The sequence below is a fragment of the Saccopteryx bilineata genome, chromosome 8 (assembly GCF_036850765.1).
Source record: "Saccopteryx bilineata isolate mSacBil1 chromosome 8, mSacBil1_pri_phased_curated, whole genome shotgun sequence".
NCBI classification, from domain to species: domain Eukaryota; kingdom Metazoa; phylum Chordata; class Mammalia; order Chiroptera; family Emballonuridae; genus Saccopteryx; species Saccopteryx bilineata.
In genome coordinates, this window is record NC_089497.1 from 83,207,467 (window position 1) to 83,225,917 (window position 18,451).

The window sequence follows — 18,451 nt, forward strand, 5'->3', positions numbered from 1 at the left end:
AGGTAAAAAATTCTCCCGCCTCAGTTGCCACTTTTTGTATGGTTAGAAATATTCTATATCACAGTGATGTCAGAGAAATGGTGGCATGAGAGATGCTCTCAATCTCTCACCTTGAAATTTCAACAAATTGAACAACTATAAGCAGAGAAGGAGTCCCAGAAGGATTTGCAGGTGTACCTGAAATAGCCACACACTGGATGGACAAAGGTTTGATTGGTGAGAAGGTGGGCTGAAAATAAGATCCACTCCTGGAGGACAAAAGCCAGAAGACCGAGTTTTGCTCTTTCCTCACTGATCTGAGGGAGGGAGGCACTTTTAGTGTGGGTTTTGCTTCAGAGCCAGGAGAAGTGGAGAGACTGATTGGTAGAGAGGAAGGAGCTGATTTAAGGCATGTGCATAACCAAGAGCAGGAACACGGCTGGTTCCCAGGGTCTGCCTGCATCCCTGGGCTCCACTTACAATTGTAAGTGCTGAGAGTGCATACAGCCATCAGTGCTCCCTAGATCTGCACGTGAATAGCCCATGGAGACTGGTTAGGGCTATGGGCGCATGTTGGATCTGCCACACACAGCCCATGAAGCTTAGCTTGCCTGGCATTGAAGTGCACTTGATCTGCAATCCACTCCGCTGCTGATGCTTGGGGGTCAGGGCACCTGGGCACCATCAGCTTGTGTTGCACAGCCCCTGCCCTGCCTAAAAGCCACACTTTGAGGGGTCTCAGAGAGAAGACCAGGCTGTATCTCCCGCAGATTTCCAAGTGCCACATTGCTCACCTTGCTGTGCAAACAGTAGCTGTAGCAGATCCCCCACAGCTGAATCTCCCAGCCGCTCTCTCCTGTGAAAGACAGAGATGCCTCACGTTTGATCCCCTGCTCTGTTGAGATGTGGGGAGAGGTGCTCAGAGACCTGAGACCACCATTGCGAGAGTCATAAATTGCAAAGCCCTAACAAGACTACTGTGGCCCTGCCTACATCATTAAGACAGTGATGCCTCACCATAACTCTGCCTAAGAACCTCACAGAGGCAAAACTTATAGTACAGTACCACCTGCCAGAAAAAAAAAAGTTACCTCTCAAAACTGAAAAAAAATTTTTTTTGCTTCTCATTTATTCTTCTTTCTTTTTTCTTCTTTCTCTTTTTTCTATTTGAACTTAATTATCCTTAGTTGTTATATTTATTATTCTTTTTTTAGGGTTTCATTTCTGACACTTTCTCTTTTACTCTTTTCTTTCTCTCTTTTTTCTTCCCATGCTTTCCCTCCCCCTTTCATATGAACTTCATTTTTCTTCAAATTTTTATATTGTGGACTCATACTTTTTTGAGGTGTTTTATTGGTTTTGATTTCACTTTTTCTTTTTTTAAATTTGTCCTCATTTCCTGCTCCTTGTTCTCTGTAGTTTTTGTTCTACTTATCATTATTTATAGAATTTTTATGTCTTCACTATACTTTTATAATTTTTTGTTATCTCTTATTAGTGTTATTAGCAATACCACTCTCAAATGCCATCAAGGAAGAAGAAATCAAATATCATGAATCCACAAGACAGAGACACAGCTCAGATAGATGATAAAAAATTTCTAGAAAAAAATTCTTAATTACATGGAATAATTACATGGAAAAAATTCTTAATTACATGAGATATAAGAAAACACTTAAAAGCAATTTAGTGAGCTCAAAAAAACAAATTAATGAACAAAAAGAGTACTTCATCAAGAAAATTGAAACTATAAAGAAAAACTAGAGATGAAAAATTCAATACATGAACTGAAAAATGAGATAGGAAGCTTAGCTAAAAGAACAGACAAGAGGCCTGACCAGGCAGTGGTGCAGTGGATAGAGTGTTGGACTGGGATGTGGAGGACCCAGGTTTGAGACCCTGAGGTCGCCAGCTTGAGCACGAGCACATCTGGTTTGGGCAAGGCTCACCAGCTTCAGCCCAAGGTTGCTGGCTCAAGCAAGGGGTAGCCCTTCAGTCAAGGCACATATGAGAAATCAATCAGTGAACAACTAAGGAACCGCAATGAAGAATTGATGTTTCTCATCTCTCTTTGTTCCTGTCTGTCCCTCTCTCTTATTCTCTCTGTCCCACACACACAAGAAGAACAGACAAGATAGGGGAGAGAATTAATGACACTGAAGACAGGCAACTAAAGATACTATAGAGAGAAGAAAAGAGAGACCCATGAATTAAAAAATAAAAAGTGAGAAAACACTACAAGAATTGTCTGACTCCACCAGAAAGAGCAATGTAAGTATAATGGGTATATCAGAAGAAAAAGAGAGGAAAAAGGGAATGGAAAACATATTCAAACAAATAATTGATGAGAATTTCTCAAGCCTGTAGAGTTAGAGCCTCAAATCCAAGAAACAAACAGAACACCAATTTACTTCAACCCAAACAGACCTACTACAAACACATTGTAATGAAATTATTACAAATCAAGGCCAAAGAAAGAATCCTCAAGGAAGTTAGGGAAAAGAATAATATAACATATAAAGGAAGGCCCATTAGGTTATTATTAGACTTCTGAGCAGAAACTCTACAAGCCAGAAGAGAGTGAACCCCAACATTTAAAGTACTGAAAGAGAGGAACTACCAGCCAAGAATACTATATCCATCAAAACTATCCATCAAATATGAAGGTGAAATGTAAACATTTACAGACATAGAGAAGCTGAAGAAATTTATCACCGGAAAACTTCCATACAGAAAATACTAAAGGGGGTTTGCAACCAGATACAAAGAACAAAACAAAACTACAAGTAAAAGCTTCAACAAGATCACAATAAAAACAAGAATAATCTGTGACAACAATAACATAAAGGGGGGTAGAACAAAGATCAGCAGTAGCAAAGGAGGATGGAGTGCAGGAGCACTCATGAGATAATGGGCTCTAATAAATATGATATTTTCTCTTTTAATAACCTAACAGTAACCACCCCTGAAAATGTCACTACTGAAACACATAGCTTAAAAAAGAAGCAACAGAAGAAAGAAGTATGGCATACCACCAAACAAAAACAAATGACAGAAAAACAAAAGAGAAGAATCAAACAAGACACAGAGCTATCAGAAAGCAAAATATAAAATGGCAATAGGAAATCCTCAAGTGTCAATAATTACATTAGATATAAATGAATTGAACATACCAATAAAGAGGCACAAAGTAGCAGATTGGATCAGAATGTGAACCCAAACATATACTGTTTGGGTTCAAGAGACACATCAAACCTACAAGAAAAAAAATGGATTCAAAGTAAAATATTGGAAACAATTCTCCAAGCAAATAATATCCAAAGAAAAGCAGGTATAGCCATACTCATATCTGACAATGCTGACTAGAAGACAACAAAGGTGTTCAGACACAAAGATAGTCATTTCATAATGATAAAGGGTGCATTGCATCAAGAAGATATAATACTTCTTAATATATATGCACCAAACCAAGGAGCACCAAAATATATAAAAAATCTACTAACTGATCTAAAAATAGAAACCAACAAAAATACAATCATACTTGGAGATCACAATACAACATTGATGGTTATAAATCATTCATCCAAATAAGAAATCAATAAGAAATATCAGTCTTAACCCTTTGAGTCATATGAACGTTTATGGACATCCTCATGCCTCCTGACCATTGAGTACGACTGTACAAAAATTTTTATTTTAAAAATGTGTAAGGTAACATTTTAAAAAGGCAAATGTATGTTTTTCTTGATTCTATAAATTGGTTATCAAACATGATTTTAGGTTAATAAAACTGTAACTAGAACTAATTGCATTTTTTGAAAAATAACTCCTTGGAGTCAACAAGCATGAAAAAACTCACTACTCAAAAGGTTTAATGAAACACTAGAACAAATGGACATAATAGACATCTACAGGACATTTCATCCTAGAACATCAGAGTATACATTTTTCTCCAGTATACATGGAACATCCTCAAGAATAGACTATATGTTGGGCCTTAAGACAACCACTGACAAATTTAGAAAGATTGAAATTATACCAAGCATATTCTCTGACCATAAGGCTTTGAAATTAGAATTCAACAACAAAAAAGAAGTAAAAACACCCACAAAACTGTGGAAATTAAACAACATATTTCTTAAAAAAAATGACTGGGTCAAAGAATAAATAAAAGCAGAGATCAAAATATATACCAATGAACAAAAATGACAGCATGGCATATCAGAATCTTTGGGATGCAGCTAAAGCAATAATGAGAGAAAGTTCATATTACTACAGGCTTATATCAAAAAATAAGAGAGAGGCAAAGTAAACAATTTAACAGCACATCTTAAGAAACTAAAAAAAAAAAAAAAAAAAAAAGAACAAAGACAACCCAAAACCAGCAGAAAAAAAAGGAAATAATAAAAATTAGAGCAGAGATAAATGAAATAGAGAACAGAGTAACTATAGAAAAAATTAATATAACAAAGAGCTGATTCTTTGAACAGATCAATAAAATCAACAAGCCCCTGGAAAGACTCACTAAGGAAAATAGAGAAAGGACTCATAAACAAAATCCAAAATGAAAGAAAAGAAATTACCACAGACATAATAGATATCCAAAGGATCATTATAGAATACTATGAAAAAATATATGCCACCAAATTCAACAATCTAGAAGAAATGAATAAATTCTAGAACTATATAATCTTCCTAGACTGAGTCATGAAGAAGTGGAAAGCCAAAAAAGATCCATAAGCAGTGAGGAAATAGAAACAACTATTAAAAACCTCCCCCAAAACAAATGTCCAGGACCAGATGGCTACACTAGTAAATTCCACCAAACATTTATAAAAGATTTTATTTGTATCCTTCTCAAAGTCTTCCAAAAGACTGAAGAAGAAGCAATACTTCCAAATACGTACTATGAGGCCAACATAACCCTCATACCAAAACCTGGCAAGTACAAAAACAAAAAACAAAAAAACTACAGACCAATATCTCTAATGAATACAGATGCGAAAATTCTAAACAAAATACTAGCAAATTGAATACAACAACATATTAAAAAATAATACATCATGATCAAGTGAGATTCATTCCAAAAGTACAAGGATGATTCAACATACATAAAACAATTAACATAATACACCATATCAACAAAACAAAGAACAAAAACCACATGATCTTATCAATAGACTCAGAAAAGGCTTTTGATAAAATACAACACAAATTTTTGTTTAAGACTCTCAAAAAAATGGGTATAGAAGGAAAATATCTCAACATGATAAAGGCCATATATGATAAACCATCAGCTAACATCATATTAAATGGCACTAAACAGAAGGCTTTTCCCCTTAAATCAGGAACAAGACAGGGTTGTCCACTCTCTGCACTCTTATTTAATGTGGTACTAGAGGTTCTAGCCAGAGCAATCAGACAAGACAAAGAAATAAAAGGTATCAATATCGGAAAAGAAGAAGTAAAGGTATCACTTTTTGCAGATGATATGATCCTATACATCGAAAACCCCAAAGAATCCACAAAAAGACTACTAGAAACAATAAGCCAATACAGTAAGGTTGCAGGATACAAAATTAACATACAGAAATCAATAGCCTTTCTATATGCCAACAATGAAACATTTGAGAACAAACTCAAAAGAACAAACCTCTTCATGATTGCAAAAAAAATAATAATAAAATACATAGGAATAAAAATAACAAAGAATGTAAAGGACTTATATAATGAAAACTATAAACCATTGTTAAGGGAAATTGAAAAAGATATAATGAGATGGAAGAATACCTTGTTCTTGGTTAGGAAGAATAAATATAATCAAGATGGCCATATTACCCAAAGCAATATACAAATTTAATGCAATTCCCATCAAAATTCCAATGACATTTTTTAAAGAAATGAAGCAAAAAATCATCAGATTTATATGGAACTATAAAAAACCCCAAATAGCCAAAGCAATACTAAAGAAAAAGAATGAAGCTGGGGGCATTACAATACCTGACTTCAAACTATATTATAGGGCCACGACAATCAAAACAGCATGGTATTGGCAGAAAAATAGACACTCAGACCAATGGAACAGAATAGAAAACCCAGAAGTAAAACCACATATATATAGTCAAATAATTTTTGATAAAGGGGTCAAGAACACACAATGGAGAAAAGAAAGCCTCTTCAATAAATGGTGCTGGGAAAGCTGGAAAGCCACATGCAAAAGAATGAAACTGGACTACAGTCTGTCCCCCTGTACTAAAACTAACTCAAAATGGATCAAAGATCTAAACATAAGACCTGAAACAATTAAGTGCATAGAAGAAGACATAGGTACTCAACTCATGGACCTGGGTTTTAAAGAGCATTTTATGAATTTGACTCCAATGGCAAGAGAAGTGAAGGCAAAAATTAATGAATGGGACTACATCAGACTAAGACGTTTTTGCTCAGCAGGAGAAACTGATAACAAAATAAACAGAAAGCCAACTAAATGGGAAATGATATTTTCAAACAGCTCAGATAAGGGCCTAATATCCAAAATATACAAAGAACTCATAAAACTCAACAACAAACAAACAAACAATCCAATAATAAAATGGGAAGAGGACATGAACAGACACTTCTCCCAGGAAGAAATACAAATGGCCAACAGATCTATGAAAAGATGATCATCTTCGTTAGTTATTAGAGAAATGCAAATCAAAACTGCAATGAGATACCACCTCATACCTGTTAGATTAGCTATTATTAACAAGACAGGTAATAACAAATGATGGAGAGGCTGTGGAGAAAAAGGAACCCTCATACACTGTTGGTGGGAATGTAAAGTAGTACAACCATTATGGAAGAAAGTATGGTGGTTCCTCAAAAAATTGAAAATAGAATTACCTTATCACCCAGTAATTCCTCTACTGGGTATATACCCCAAAAACTCAGAAACATTGATACGTAAAGACACATGCAGCCCCATGTTCATTGCAGCATTGTTCACAGTGGCCAGGACATGGAAACAACCATAAAGCCTATCAATAGATGACTGGATAAAGAAGATGTGGCACATATACACTATGGAATACTACTCAGCCACAAGAAATGATGACATCGGATCATTTACAGTAAAATGGTGGGATCTTGATAACATTATATGAAGTGAAATAAATAAATCAGAAAAAACCAGGAACTGCATTATTCCATACGTAGGTGGGACATAAAAGTGAAACTAAGAGACATTGATAAGAGTGTGGTGGTTACGGGGGGAGGGGGGAGAGGGAGAGGGAAAGGGGGAGGGGGAGGGGCACAAAGAAAACTAGATAGAAGGTGACAGAGGACAATCTGACTTTGGGTGATGGGTATGCAACATAAGTGAACAACAAGGTAACTTGGAGTTGTTATCTTTGAATATATGTATCCTGATTTATTGATGTTGCCCCATTAAAAATAAAATTATTAAATAAATAAATAAATAAAAATAAAAAAATTTAAAAAAAGAAAAGAATGCATAACGGTATCATTTTTTGCAGATGACACAATTCTATATATTAGAAAACACCAAAGACTCCACAGAAAGACTATTAGAAACATTAAACTAGTACAGTAAGTTTACAGGATACAAAATTAATATACAGAAGTCTATTACTTTGATATACACCAACAGTGAAACTTTGGAAAAGAAACTCAAAATAATAATCCCTTTTACAGTTGCAAGAAAAGAAATACCTAGGGATAAGCATAACAAAGAATGTAAAGTACTGTATATACTGAAAACTACACAGCATTATTAAAAGAAATTGAAAAAGACACAATGAAATGGAAAATATTCCATGTTCGTAAATAGAAAGAATAAATATAGTTAAAATGGCCATATTACCCAATGCAATATACAAATGTAATGCAATTCCCATCCAAATTCCAATGTAATTTTTTAAAGAAATGGAACAAAAAATCATCAGGATTATATGGAACCATAAAAAACCCCAAATACCAAATTAATCCTAAGAAAGAGGGGGAAAAAAAAAAGCTGGAGGAATTACAATACCTAACTTCAAATTATACTAGAGCCATGATAATCAAAACAGACCAATGGAACAGAATTGAGAGCCCAGAAATAAAACCACATATGGGTGAATCATCTTTGATAAAGGAACCAAAAACACACAATGGAGAAAAGAAAGCCTCTTCAGTAAATGGTGGTGGGAAAAATGGAAAGCAACATGCAAAAGAATGAAACTTGACTACAGTTTATCCCCATTCACAAAAATAAATTCAAAATGGATCAAAGACCTAAATATAAGATCTGAAACAATAAATTACATAGAAGAAAACATAGATACTAAACTCATGGACCTTGGCCTTAGATAACATTTTATGAATTTGACCCCAAAGGAAAGGGAAGTAAAGGCAAAAATAAATGAATGGGAATATAGGAAACTAAGAAGCTTCTTCACAGCAAAAGAAACTGACAACAAAACAGACAGCCAACTAAATGGGAGATGATATTTGCAATCAACAGCTCTGATAAGGAGTTAGTATCCAAAATATATAAAGAACTCACAAAACTCATCAACAATCAAGTAAATAATTCAATAAAAAAAATGGGGAAAGGAACTGGACACTTTTCACAAGAAAAAATACAAATTGCCATTAAGATATATGTAAAGATGATCATCTTTACTAGCTATTAGAGAAATGCAAATCAAAACTACAATGAGATACTACCTTACAGCTCTTAGATTAGCTATTATCAACAAGACAGGTAATAACAAGCATTGGAAAGGCTGTGGAGAAGAAGGAACCCTCATTCACTGTTGGTGGGAATGTAAAGTAGTAAAACCATAATGGAAGCAAGTATGGTGTTTCCTCAAATAATTAGGAATAGAACTACCATATGACCCAGCAATCTCTCTACTGTACATACCCCAAAACTGAAAAACACTGGCTCGTAAAGACACATGCACCCCATGTTCATCTCAGCATTGTTCACGGTGGCCAAGACATGGAAAAAACCAAAGTGCCCTTCAATAGAGGATTGGATGAAGAAGATGTGGCACATATACACAATAGAATACTACTCAGCCATAAGAAACAATGACATAGTATTATTTATGACAACATGGATGGACCTGATAAAATTATACTGAGTGAAATAAGTAAATCATAAAAAGTTAAAAACAGTGTGATTCCACACATAGGTGGGACACAAAATCAAGACTCATGGGCATAGATAAAAGTGCAGTGGTTACCAGGGGAAGGGGTTGGGGGAGAGGGAAGGTAAAGTGTGAGGAATAGGGACAAATAGAAGGTGACAAAGGATGATTTGACTTTGGGTGATGGGCTTACAACATAATCATCTGTTCAAATAATGTTTGCCCAAAATCTATGTACCCTTATTGACCAATGTCACCCTGTTAAATTTAATTTTCTAAATAAATAAATGAATAAATAAATATTCTATCATCTTTATTTTGGTGATAATTAGAAATTTGTCAAAATGCACAAACTATATACTTTGAAATGGTGAATATTATTGCATGTAAATCACACTTCAATAAAACTGAATTAAATAAATATATTAAAATAAGTATATTTTCTGAGAATTATAGAATGCAAAAACATGAAATCAATATTTCCTTTAAAAACAAAATAAATTTTGAAATGGTAATAATCCATTATTAACATTCAGGTCTAAAGCTGTGGTACATATATCCCATGTAATAGTACTCAGCCATAAAGAAGAATGAAATCTTGCCATTTGTGACAGCATAGGCCAAGAGGGTATTATACCAAGCAAAATAAGTCAAAGAAACACAAATACCATATCATTTCACTTAGATGTGGAATATAAAGAACAATATAAAAGAACAAACAAAACAGGAAAATAATAAAAAACAGAAAGGACAAAAATAGATTAACAAATATAAAAGGAAAAAATGAATGAATTAAAAGACAAAAAGAACCCTGGCTGGTTGGGTCAGTGGATAGAGCATCAGCCTGGTGGGTAGATGTCCTGGGTTCATTTCCCGGTCAGGGCACATAAGAGAAGTGAACATCTGCCTTTCCCTCCCTCTCCCTCTTCTCTCTCTCTTCTCCTGCAGCTAGTGGCTCTATTGGTTCGAGCGTCGGCCCAGGTCACTGAGGACAGCTCGGTTGGTCCTACTGTCGGCCTTAGGCACTGAAGATAGCTCGGTTGATTTGATCATGGGCCTGAGATGGGGGTTGCTGGTGGATTCCAGTTGGGGTGCATACTAGAGTTTGTCTATTTCCCCTCCTTTACTTAAAAAAAAAGAAAAAAGAAAGAAAATCAGAGCAATAGAACATAAAGAACAATAGAATAAATAGATAAATCTAGATTAGTTTGGTTGAAAGATTAAAAAATATAAAACTCTGGCAACTTAATTCTTGCATAATATTTTATTAAAATCACAGTATAATTTCACAAATCTTAATTTTAGGCTTGTTCACTTTTTGTCCTGGAGAACTAGTTCTGTTTTATCATTTGGTTTCTTAATACTTAACTTTAATATTCTGCTTATTAATTTTATTTTGTTTTTTGTTTTTTACATTATAAATAAATTTTTATTAATATTAATGGGGTGACATTAATAAATCAGGGTACATATATTCAAAGAAAACATGTCCAGGTTATCTTCTCTTTCAATTATGTTGCATACCCATCAACCAAAGTCAGATTGTCCTCCGTCACCCTCTATCTAGTTTTCTTTGTGCCCCTCCCCCTATCCCTACCCCTTTCCCTCTCCCTACTTCCCTCCTGTGCCCTCCCACCCCCCCATCCCTAGTAACCACTACACTCTTGTCCATGTCTCTTAGCCTCGTTTCTATGTCCCACCAATGTATGAAGTCATGGAGTTCTTGGTTTTTTCTGATTTACTTATTTCACTTCGTATAATGTTATCAAGATCCCACCATTTTGTTTTAAATGATCCAATGTCATCATTTCTTATGGCTGAGTAGTATTCCATAGTGTACATGTGCCACATCTTCTTTATCCAGTTTTCTATTGAAGGGCTTTTTGGTTGTTTCCATGTCTTGGCCACTGTGAACAATGCTGCAATGAACTTGGGGCTACATGTGCCTTTACATATCAGTGATTCTCAGTTTTGGGGGTATATACCAGTAGAGGGATTGCTGGGTCATAAGGTAGTTCTATTTTCAGTTTTTGGAGGAACCACCATCCTTTCTTCCACGATAGTTGTACTAATTTACATTCTCACCAACAGTGAATGACGGTTCCTTTTTTTTTTTTTTGTATTTTTCTGAAGCTGGAAATGAGGAGAGACAGTCAGACAGACTCCCGCATGCGCCAGACCGGGGTCCACCCGGCACACCCACCAGGGGCGATGATCTGCCCCTCTGGAGCGCCGCTCTGTTGCGACCAGAGCCACTCTAGCACCTGGGGCAGAGGCCAAGGAGCCAACCCCAGCGCCCAGGCCATCTTTGCTCCAATGCAGCCTCGGCTGCGGGAGGGGAAGAGAGAGACAGAGAGGAAGGAGAGGGGGAGGGGTGGAGAAGCAGATGGGTGCTTCTCCTGTGTGCCCTGGCCAGGAATCGAACCCGGGACTTCCGCACGCCAGGCCGACGCTCTACCACCGAGCCAACTGGCCATGGCCAACGGTTCCTTGTTATTCACAGGCTCTCCAACATTTGCTATTACCTGTCTTGTTGATAATAGCTAATCTAACAGGTGTGAGGTGGTATCTCATTGTAGTTTTGATGTGCAGTTTTCTAATAACTAATGAAGATAAGCATTTTTTCAGATATCTGTTGGCCATTTGTATTTCTTCCTGGGAGAAGTGCCTGTTCATGTCCTCTTCCCATTTTTTTATTGGATTGTTTGTTTGTTTGTTGTTGAGTTTTATGAGTTCTTTGTATATTTTAGATATTAGGCCCTTATCTGAGCTGTTGTTTGAAAATATCATCTCCCATTTACTGGGCTGTGTTTATTTTGTTGTCAGCTTCTCTTGCTGAGCAAAAACTTCTTAGTCTGATGTAGTCCCATTCATTAATTTTTGCCTTCACTTCTCTTGCCTTTGGAGTCAAATTCATAAAATGCTCTTTAAAACCCAGGTCCATGAGTTTAGAACCTATGTCTTCTTCTATGTACTTTATTGTTTCAGGTCTTATATTTAGGTCTCTGATCCATTTTGAATTAATTTTATTGAATAGTACAAGGGGACAAGCTGTAGTTGAGTTTCATTCTTTTGCATGTGGCTTTCCAGTTTTCCCAGCACCATTTGTTGAAGAAGCTTTCTTTTCTCCATTGTGTGTTGTTGGCCCCTTTATCGAAAATTATTTGACCATATATATGTGGTTTTATTTCTGGCCTTTCTATTCTGTTCCATTGGTCTGAGTGTCTATTTTTCTGCCAATACCATGCTGTTTTGATTGTCGTGGCCCTATAATAGAGTTTGAAGTTAGGTATTGTAATACCCACAGCTTCATTCTTTTTCCTTAAGATTGCTTTGGCTATTCAGGGGTTTTTATACTTCCATATAAATCTGATGTTTTTTTCCATTTCTTTAAAAAATGTCATAGGAATTTTGATGGGAATTGCATTAAATTTATAAATTACTTTAGGTAATATGGCCATTTTGATTATATTTATTCTTCCTATCCAATAACAAGGAATATTTTTCCATCTCATTGTATCTTTTTTGATTTTTCTTAACAGTAGTTTTTGTTGTATAGGTCTTTTACACTCTTTGTTATGTTTATTCCTAGATATTTTTTGTTGTTGTTACAATCCTGAAGGGGATTATTTTTTTGAGTTCGTTTTCTAATATTTCATTGCTGGCATATAGAAAGGCTATGGATGTTTGCATATTAATTTTGTATCCTGTGACCTTACTGTATTGGTTTATTGTTTATAGTAATCTTTTTGTGGAGTCTTTGGGGTTTTCAATATATAGGATCATATCATCTGCAAAAAGTGATACCTTTACTTCTTCTTTTCCGATATTGATACCTTTTATTTCTTTCTCTTGTCTGATTGCTCTGGCCAGAACTTCTAGCACCACGTTAAATAAGAGTGGACAACTGTCTTTTTCCTGATTTAAAGTGGAAAGTCCTCAGTTTTATGCCATTTAATATGATGTTGGCTGATGGTTTATCATATATGGCCTTTATCATGTTAAGATATTTTTCTTCTATACCCATTTTATTGAGTGTCTTAAACATAAAGTTGTGTTGTATTTTATCAAATGCCTTTTCTGCATCTATTGATTTGATCATGTGATTTGTGTTCTTTGTTTTGTTGATATGGTGTATTACGTTAACTGTTTTACGTATGTTGAACCATTCTTGAGATTCTGGGATGAATCCCACTTGATCATGATGTATTATTCTTTTTAATATGTTGTTGTATTCGATTTGCTAGTATTTTGTTTAGTATTTTAGCATCTATATTTATTAAAGTTATTGGTCTGTAGTTTTCTTTTTTTGTGCCGTCCCTGCCAGGTTTTGGTTTGAGGGTTATGTTGGCCTCATAAAATGTGTTTGGAAGCATTGCTTGTTTTTCAATTTTTTGGAAGACTTTGAGTAGAATAGGAACCAAGTCTTTGAATGTTTGATACAATTCAGTAGTACAACCGTTGGGCCCAGACTTTTATTTTTGGGGAAGTTTTTAATAGTTTTTTCTATTTTCTCCCAGCTAATTGGTCTGTTTAAGCTTTCTGCTCCTTCATGACTCAGTCTAGGAAGGTTGTATTGTTCTAGAAATTTATCCCTTTCTTCTAGATTGTTGAATTTGGTGGCATATAGTTTTTCGTAGTATTCTACAATAATTTTTTGTATATCTATAATGTCTGTGGTGATTTCTTCTTTTTCATTTTGGATTTTGTTTATATGAGTCCTTTCTCTTTTTTCCTTGGTGAGTCTTGCCTAGGGTTTTTCAATTTTGTTGATCTTTTCAGAGAACCAACTCCTTGTTCTATTAATTTTTTCTATAGTTTTTCTGTTCTCTATTTCATTTATTTCTGCTCTGATTTCTAATAACTCCTTTCTTCAGCTGGTTTTGGGTTGTCTTTGTTCTTCTTTTTCTAGTTCCTTAAGGTGTAAGGTTAAGTGGTTAACTTGGGCTCTCTCTTGTTTGTTCATATAAGCCTGAAGTAATATGAACTTCCCTCTTATTACTGCTTTTGCTGCATCCCAGAGATTCTGATATGTTGTATTTTCATTTTCATTTGTCTGTATATATCTTTTGATCTCTGCGCTTATTTCTTCTTTGACCCATTCGTTTTTTAAAAGTATGTTGTTTAGTTTCTACATTTTTGTGTGGTTTTATTCCCCTTTTTTGCAGTTGAATTCTAGTTTCAAGGCTTTATGATCAGAAAATATGCTTGGTACAATTTCAATTATTCTGAGTTTGCTGATGTTATTTTTGTGGCCCAACATATGATCAATTCTTGAGAATGTTTCATGTACACTAGAGAAATATGTATACTCTGTCACTTTGGGATGAAATGTCCTGTAGATGTCTATCATATCCAGGTGCTCTAGTGTTTTGTTTAAGGCCAATATATCTTTATTGATTTTCTGTTTGGATGAACAATCTAGAGCCATCATTGGTGTTTTGAGGTCTCCAAGTATGATTATATTTTTGTCAGTTTTTGTTTTTAGGTCAATAAGTAGCTGTCTTATATATTTGGTGCTCCTTGATTTGGTGCATATATATTAAGGATTGTTATGTCTTCTTGATTCACTGTCCCCTTAATCATTATGAAATGACCATTTTTGTCTCTGAGTACTTTTGCTGTCTTGTAGTCAGCATTATTAGATGTGAGTATTGCTGTACCTGCTTTTTTTTTGGATGCTATTTGCTTGGAGTATTGTTTTCTAGCCTTTCACTTTGAATTTGTTTTTATCCTTGTTGCTTAGATGTGTTTCTTGTAGGCAGCATACAGTTGGATTTTCTGTTTTAATCCATTCTGCTACTCTGTGTCTTTTTATTGGTGAGTTTAATCCATTGAAATTTAGTGTATTTATTGACACTTGTGGGTTCCCTATTGCCATTCTATAAATTGTTTTCTGTTAATTTTGTATCTTGTTTGATTCTTCTCTTTTGTTTTTCTATCATTTGTTTTTGTTTGTTTGTATTCCATACTTATTTCCTCTGTTGCTACCTTTTTTAATTCATGTGCTTCTGTGGTGGTTTTTTCAAGGGTGGTTACCATTAAGTAATGAAAAGAGTACCTACCATATTCATTATAGTACCCTATCTTATGAGTGTTTTTGGACTTCATTAACCTTTGCTACAGTTAATCTCTGTCCTTTCCCCTTTTTTTTGCTTATGTTGTCACAGTTTAAATTTTGTTTTATTGTGTTCTTGGTGGAGCTTTTACTTATGGTTTTATTTTGTTTTGTTCTTTGAATCTCGTTAGAAAACCCCCTTTAGTATTTTCTGGAGTAGGGGTATTCTGATGATAAATTCCCTCATCTTTTCTGTATTTGTGACTTTTTATTTCTCCTTCATATTTGAAGGATAGCTTTGATCGGTATAGTATTCTTGGCTGAAAGTTTCTCTCTTTCAGGGCTTTAAATATTGAGTTCTACTCTCTTCTAGCTTGTAGAGTTTCTGCTGAGAAATCTGAAGATAATCTAATAGGCCTTCTTTTATATGTTGTATTGTTCTTTTCTCTGGCTGTCTTGAGAATTTTTTCTTTGTCGTTGGTTTGTGCCAATTTCATTATGATATGCCTTGGAGTAGGTTTGTTGTGGTTAAGAAATATTGGTCTTCTCTTTGTTTCTTGAATTTGAGGCTTTAGTTCTTTCCACAGGTTTGGGAACTTCTCGTCTATTATTTGTGTGAATATGTTCTCCATTCCATTTTCTCTCTCTTCTCCCTCTGATATGCCTATTATTTTTATGTTATTCTTTTTAATGGATTCAGACAGTTCCTGAAGGACTTTCTCATTTTTTTTTAAATTTTTGAGTCTCTTTCTTCTTCTCTCTGTTGTGCCTCAAGTTGCTTGTCTTCTATTTCACTAATCCTACCTTCTATCTGGCCTGTTCTATTAGCTGAGCTTGTTACCTCGTCTTTCAGTTTGTGAATTGAGTTTTTCATCTCTATTTGATTTGTTTTTATAGTTTCAATTTCCTTGGTAATATATTTTTTGTGTTCGTTGAGTTGTTTTCTGAACTCCCTAAATTGTCTTTCTGTGTTTTCTTGTATATCTCTGAGTATTTTTAGGATTTCTATTTTAAACTCTCTGTCATTTAGCTCCAAGGTTTCCAATATATTAAATTTTTTCTCTATAGATTTTTCCACATCTATCTGTGCTACTTCTCTATATTTTGTATCCATGATATTTGAGTTCCTTTTTCTTAATGGCATCTGAGGGTGGTCTTGAATATAGCACTTCATTTTCAGTGTGTGGAACTCCCAGACACTCCAAGGATAGATTTTTCTGTCTCTGGTTGATGAATTTGATGAAATTTTGGGGAAATTTGTCTTTCGCTCTCCTCAAGGAACCATTTCTCTGATGTCACTTATTTAATTCATTTTGAATGAGAAATTAATTCAAATCATTTCTACAAAAGATTAAAGGACATAATTTACAAGATCATGTTCATAGATTGAAAGTGTATTTTTAAAAATGAAATATTTATTTTTGATGTTAACTCTGGAAAATAAATTTTTCTCAAATCAAGTTTTAATAAAATTATCAGTGAAATATTTAAGCATCCCTAGATCGCCTAATTTATTTAAATTATTAAAAAATATTTAGTCACTTGACCTCTGGTAGCGCAGTGGATAAAGCATTGACCTGGAATGCTGAGGTTGCCGGTTCGAAACCCTGGGCTTGCCTGTTCAAAGCACATATGGGAGATGATGCTTTCTACTCCTCCTGTTCTATCTCTTTCTTCTCTCTCTCTCTCCAATAAAAATAAATAAATAAAATATAAATATAAATAAATATAAATTAGCCTACACAGTAAGAGAAAAAAATGTAAATATAGAAAAAAAGTACCAACATCATTATTTGCAGATGATATGAATAAAGCTGAATTATTGCAATATTATCAGTAAGTCATAAGAATAAAAAGTATTTTTTAGAGTACATATTTAAATGCTAACTTTAAAAATTTAGGGAAGTTAATAGAAAAAAATCTCATTTTCTTTATGCAGATATGTAGTGCTTTTTAAACTTTAATATACAGACAAATTACCTGGAGGTCTTGTTAAAATGAAGATTCAGTATGTTTGCAGAAAGGGGTGATTAAGATTTTATTATTTCTAATGACCACCTGGGTGCTATTGATCATACTTTAAGTGTTAAGTTATATATACACAAAAATATATATAATATGAACATATGTATATATATTCTCATGTATAATTTTAAAACTTAAGAATTAATGAGAAAAATATTACTAGAGAGCATAGAAGAATATTTGAATTAAGTAGAAAAATGTTACCTTCTTGGATAGAAGGACAATAGTACAAAAATATTTCTTCTTCCCACTACTAATCTGATTCCTTTATCTAAACATCAGTAAAAACCACCAAATTCTATTTTCACAACTTTAAAAATAAAGAATATAAAATTCTTCAGGAAGAATTAATTTGCCATATTAGAATTTAAAAATGTTTTTTAAAAAAAGGACATTGGGCAAGTCTCTCCCCTCAGGAAATTAAAGTGTATTTTTAGATGACAGTAATTAAAACATTTTGTTTCTGTCACAGAAACAGACAGATCAAGAGCGTGTGTGTGTGTGTGTACACCCTCACTGGTGATGGTTCAATGAATAGAGCAGCGGTCCCCAAACTTTTTACACAGGGGGCCAGTTCACTGTCCCTCAGACCATTGGAGGGCCGGACTATAAAAAAAACTATGAACAAATCCCTGTGCACACTGCACATATCTTATTTTAAAGTAAAAAAACAAAATGGGAACAAATGCAATATTGAAAATTAAGAATAAGTGAATTTAAATCAACAAATTGACCAGTATTTCAATGGGAACTATGCTCCTCTCACTGACCACAAATGAAAGAGGTGCCTCTTCTGGAAATGTGGCGGGGGGCGGATAAATGGCCTCAGGGGGCCGCATGCGGCCCGTGGGCCGTAGTTTGGGGACCCCTGGAATAGAGCATCGACCTGGGATACTGAGGTCCCAGGTTTCAAACCTGGAGTTTGCCGGCTTGAGTACGGGCTCATCCAGCTTGAGCGTGGGCTCATCAGCTTGAGCGTGGTATCATAGACATGACCCCATGGTCACTGACTTGAGTCCAGAGGTCACTGGCTTTAAGCCCAAAGTTGCTGGCTTGAGCCCAAGATTGCTGGCTTGAACATGGGGTCAATGATTTGACTGGAGCTTCCCAGTCAAGGCATATGTGAGAAGCAATCAATGCAAAGCTAAAATGCCTCAATTACAAGTTAATGCTTCTCATCTTTCTCCCTTCCTCTCTCTCTCTCTCTCTCTCTCTCTCTCTCTTTCTCTCTCTCTCTCTCTCTCTCTCT

At 34.9% G+C, this 18,451-nt stretch overlaps 1 protein-coding gene across 1 annotated transcript in view; it reads left to right on the forward strand.

Moving 5' to 3' along the window:
• SPATA16 (spermatogenesis associated 16) overlaps nucleotides 1–18,451 on the forward strand; it is a 323,333-nt gene that overhangs the window by 130,746 nt on the left and 174,136 nt on the right. The gene's annotated exons all lie outside the window — the stretch shown is intronic.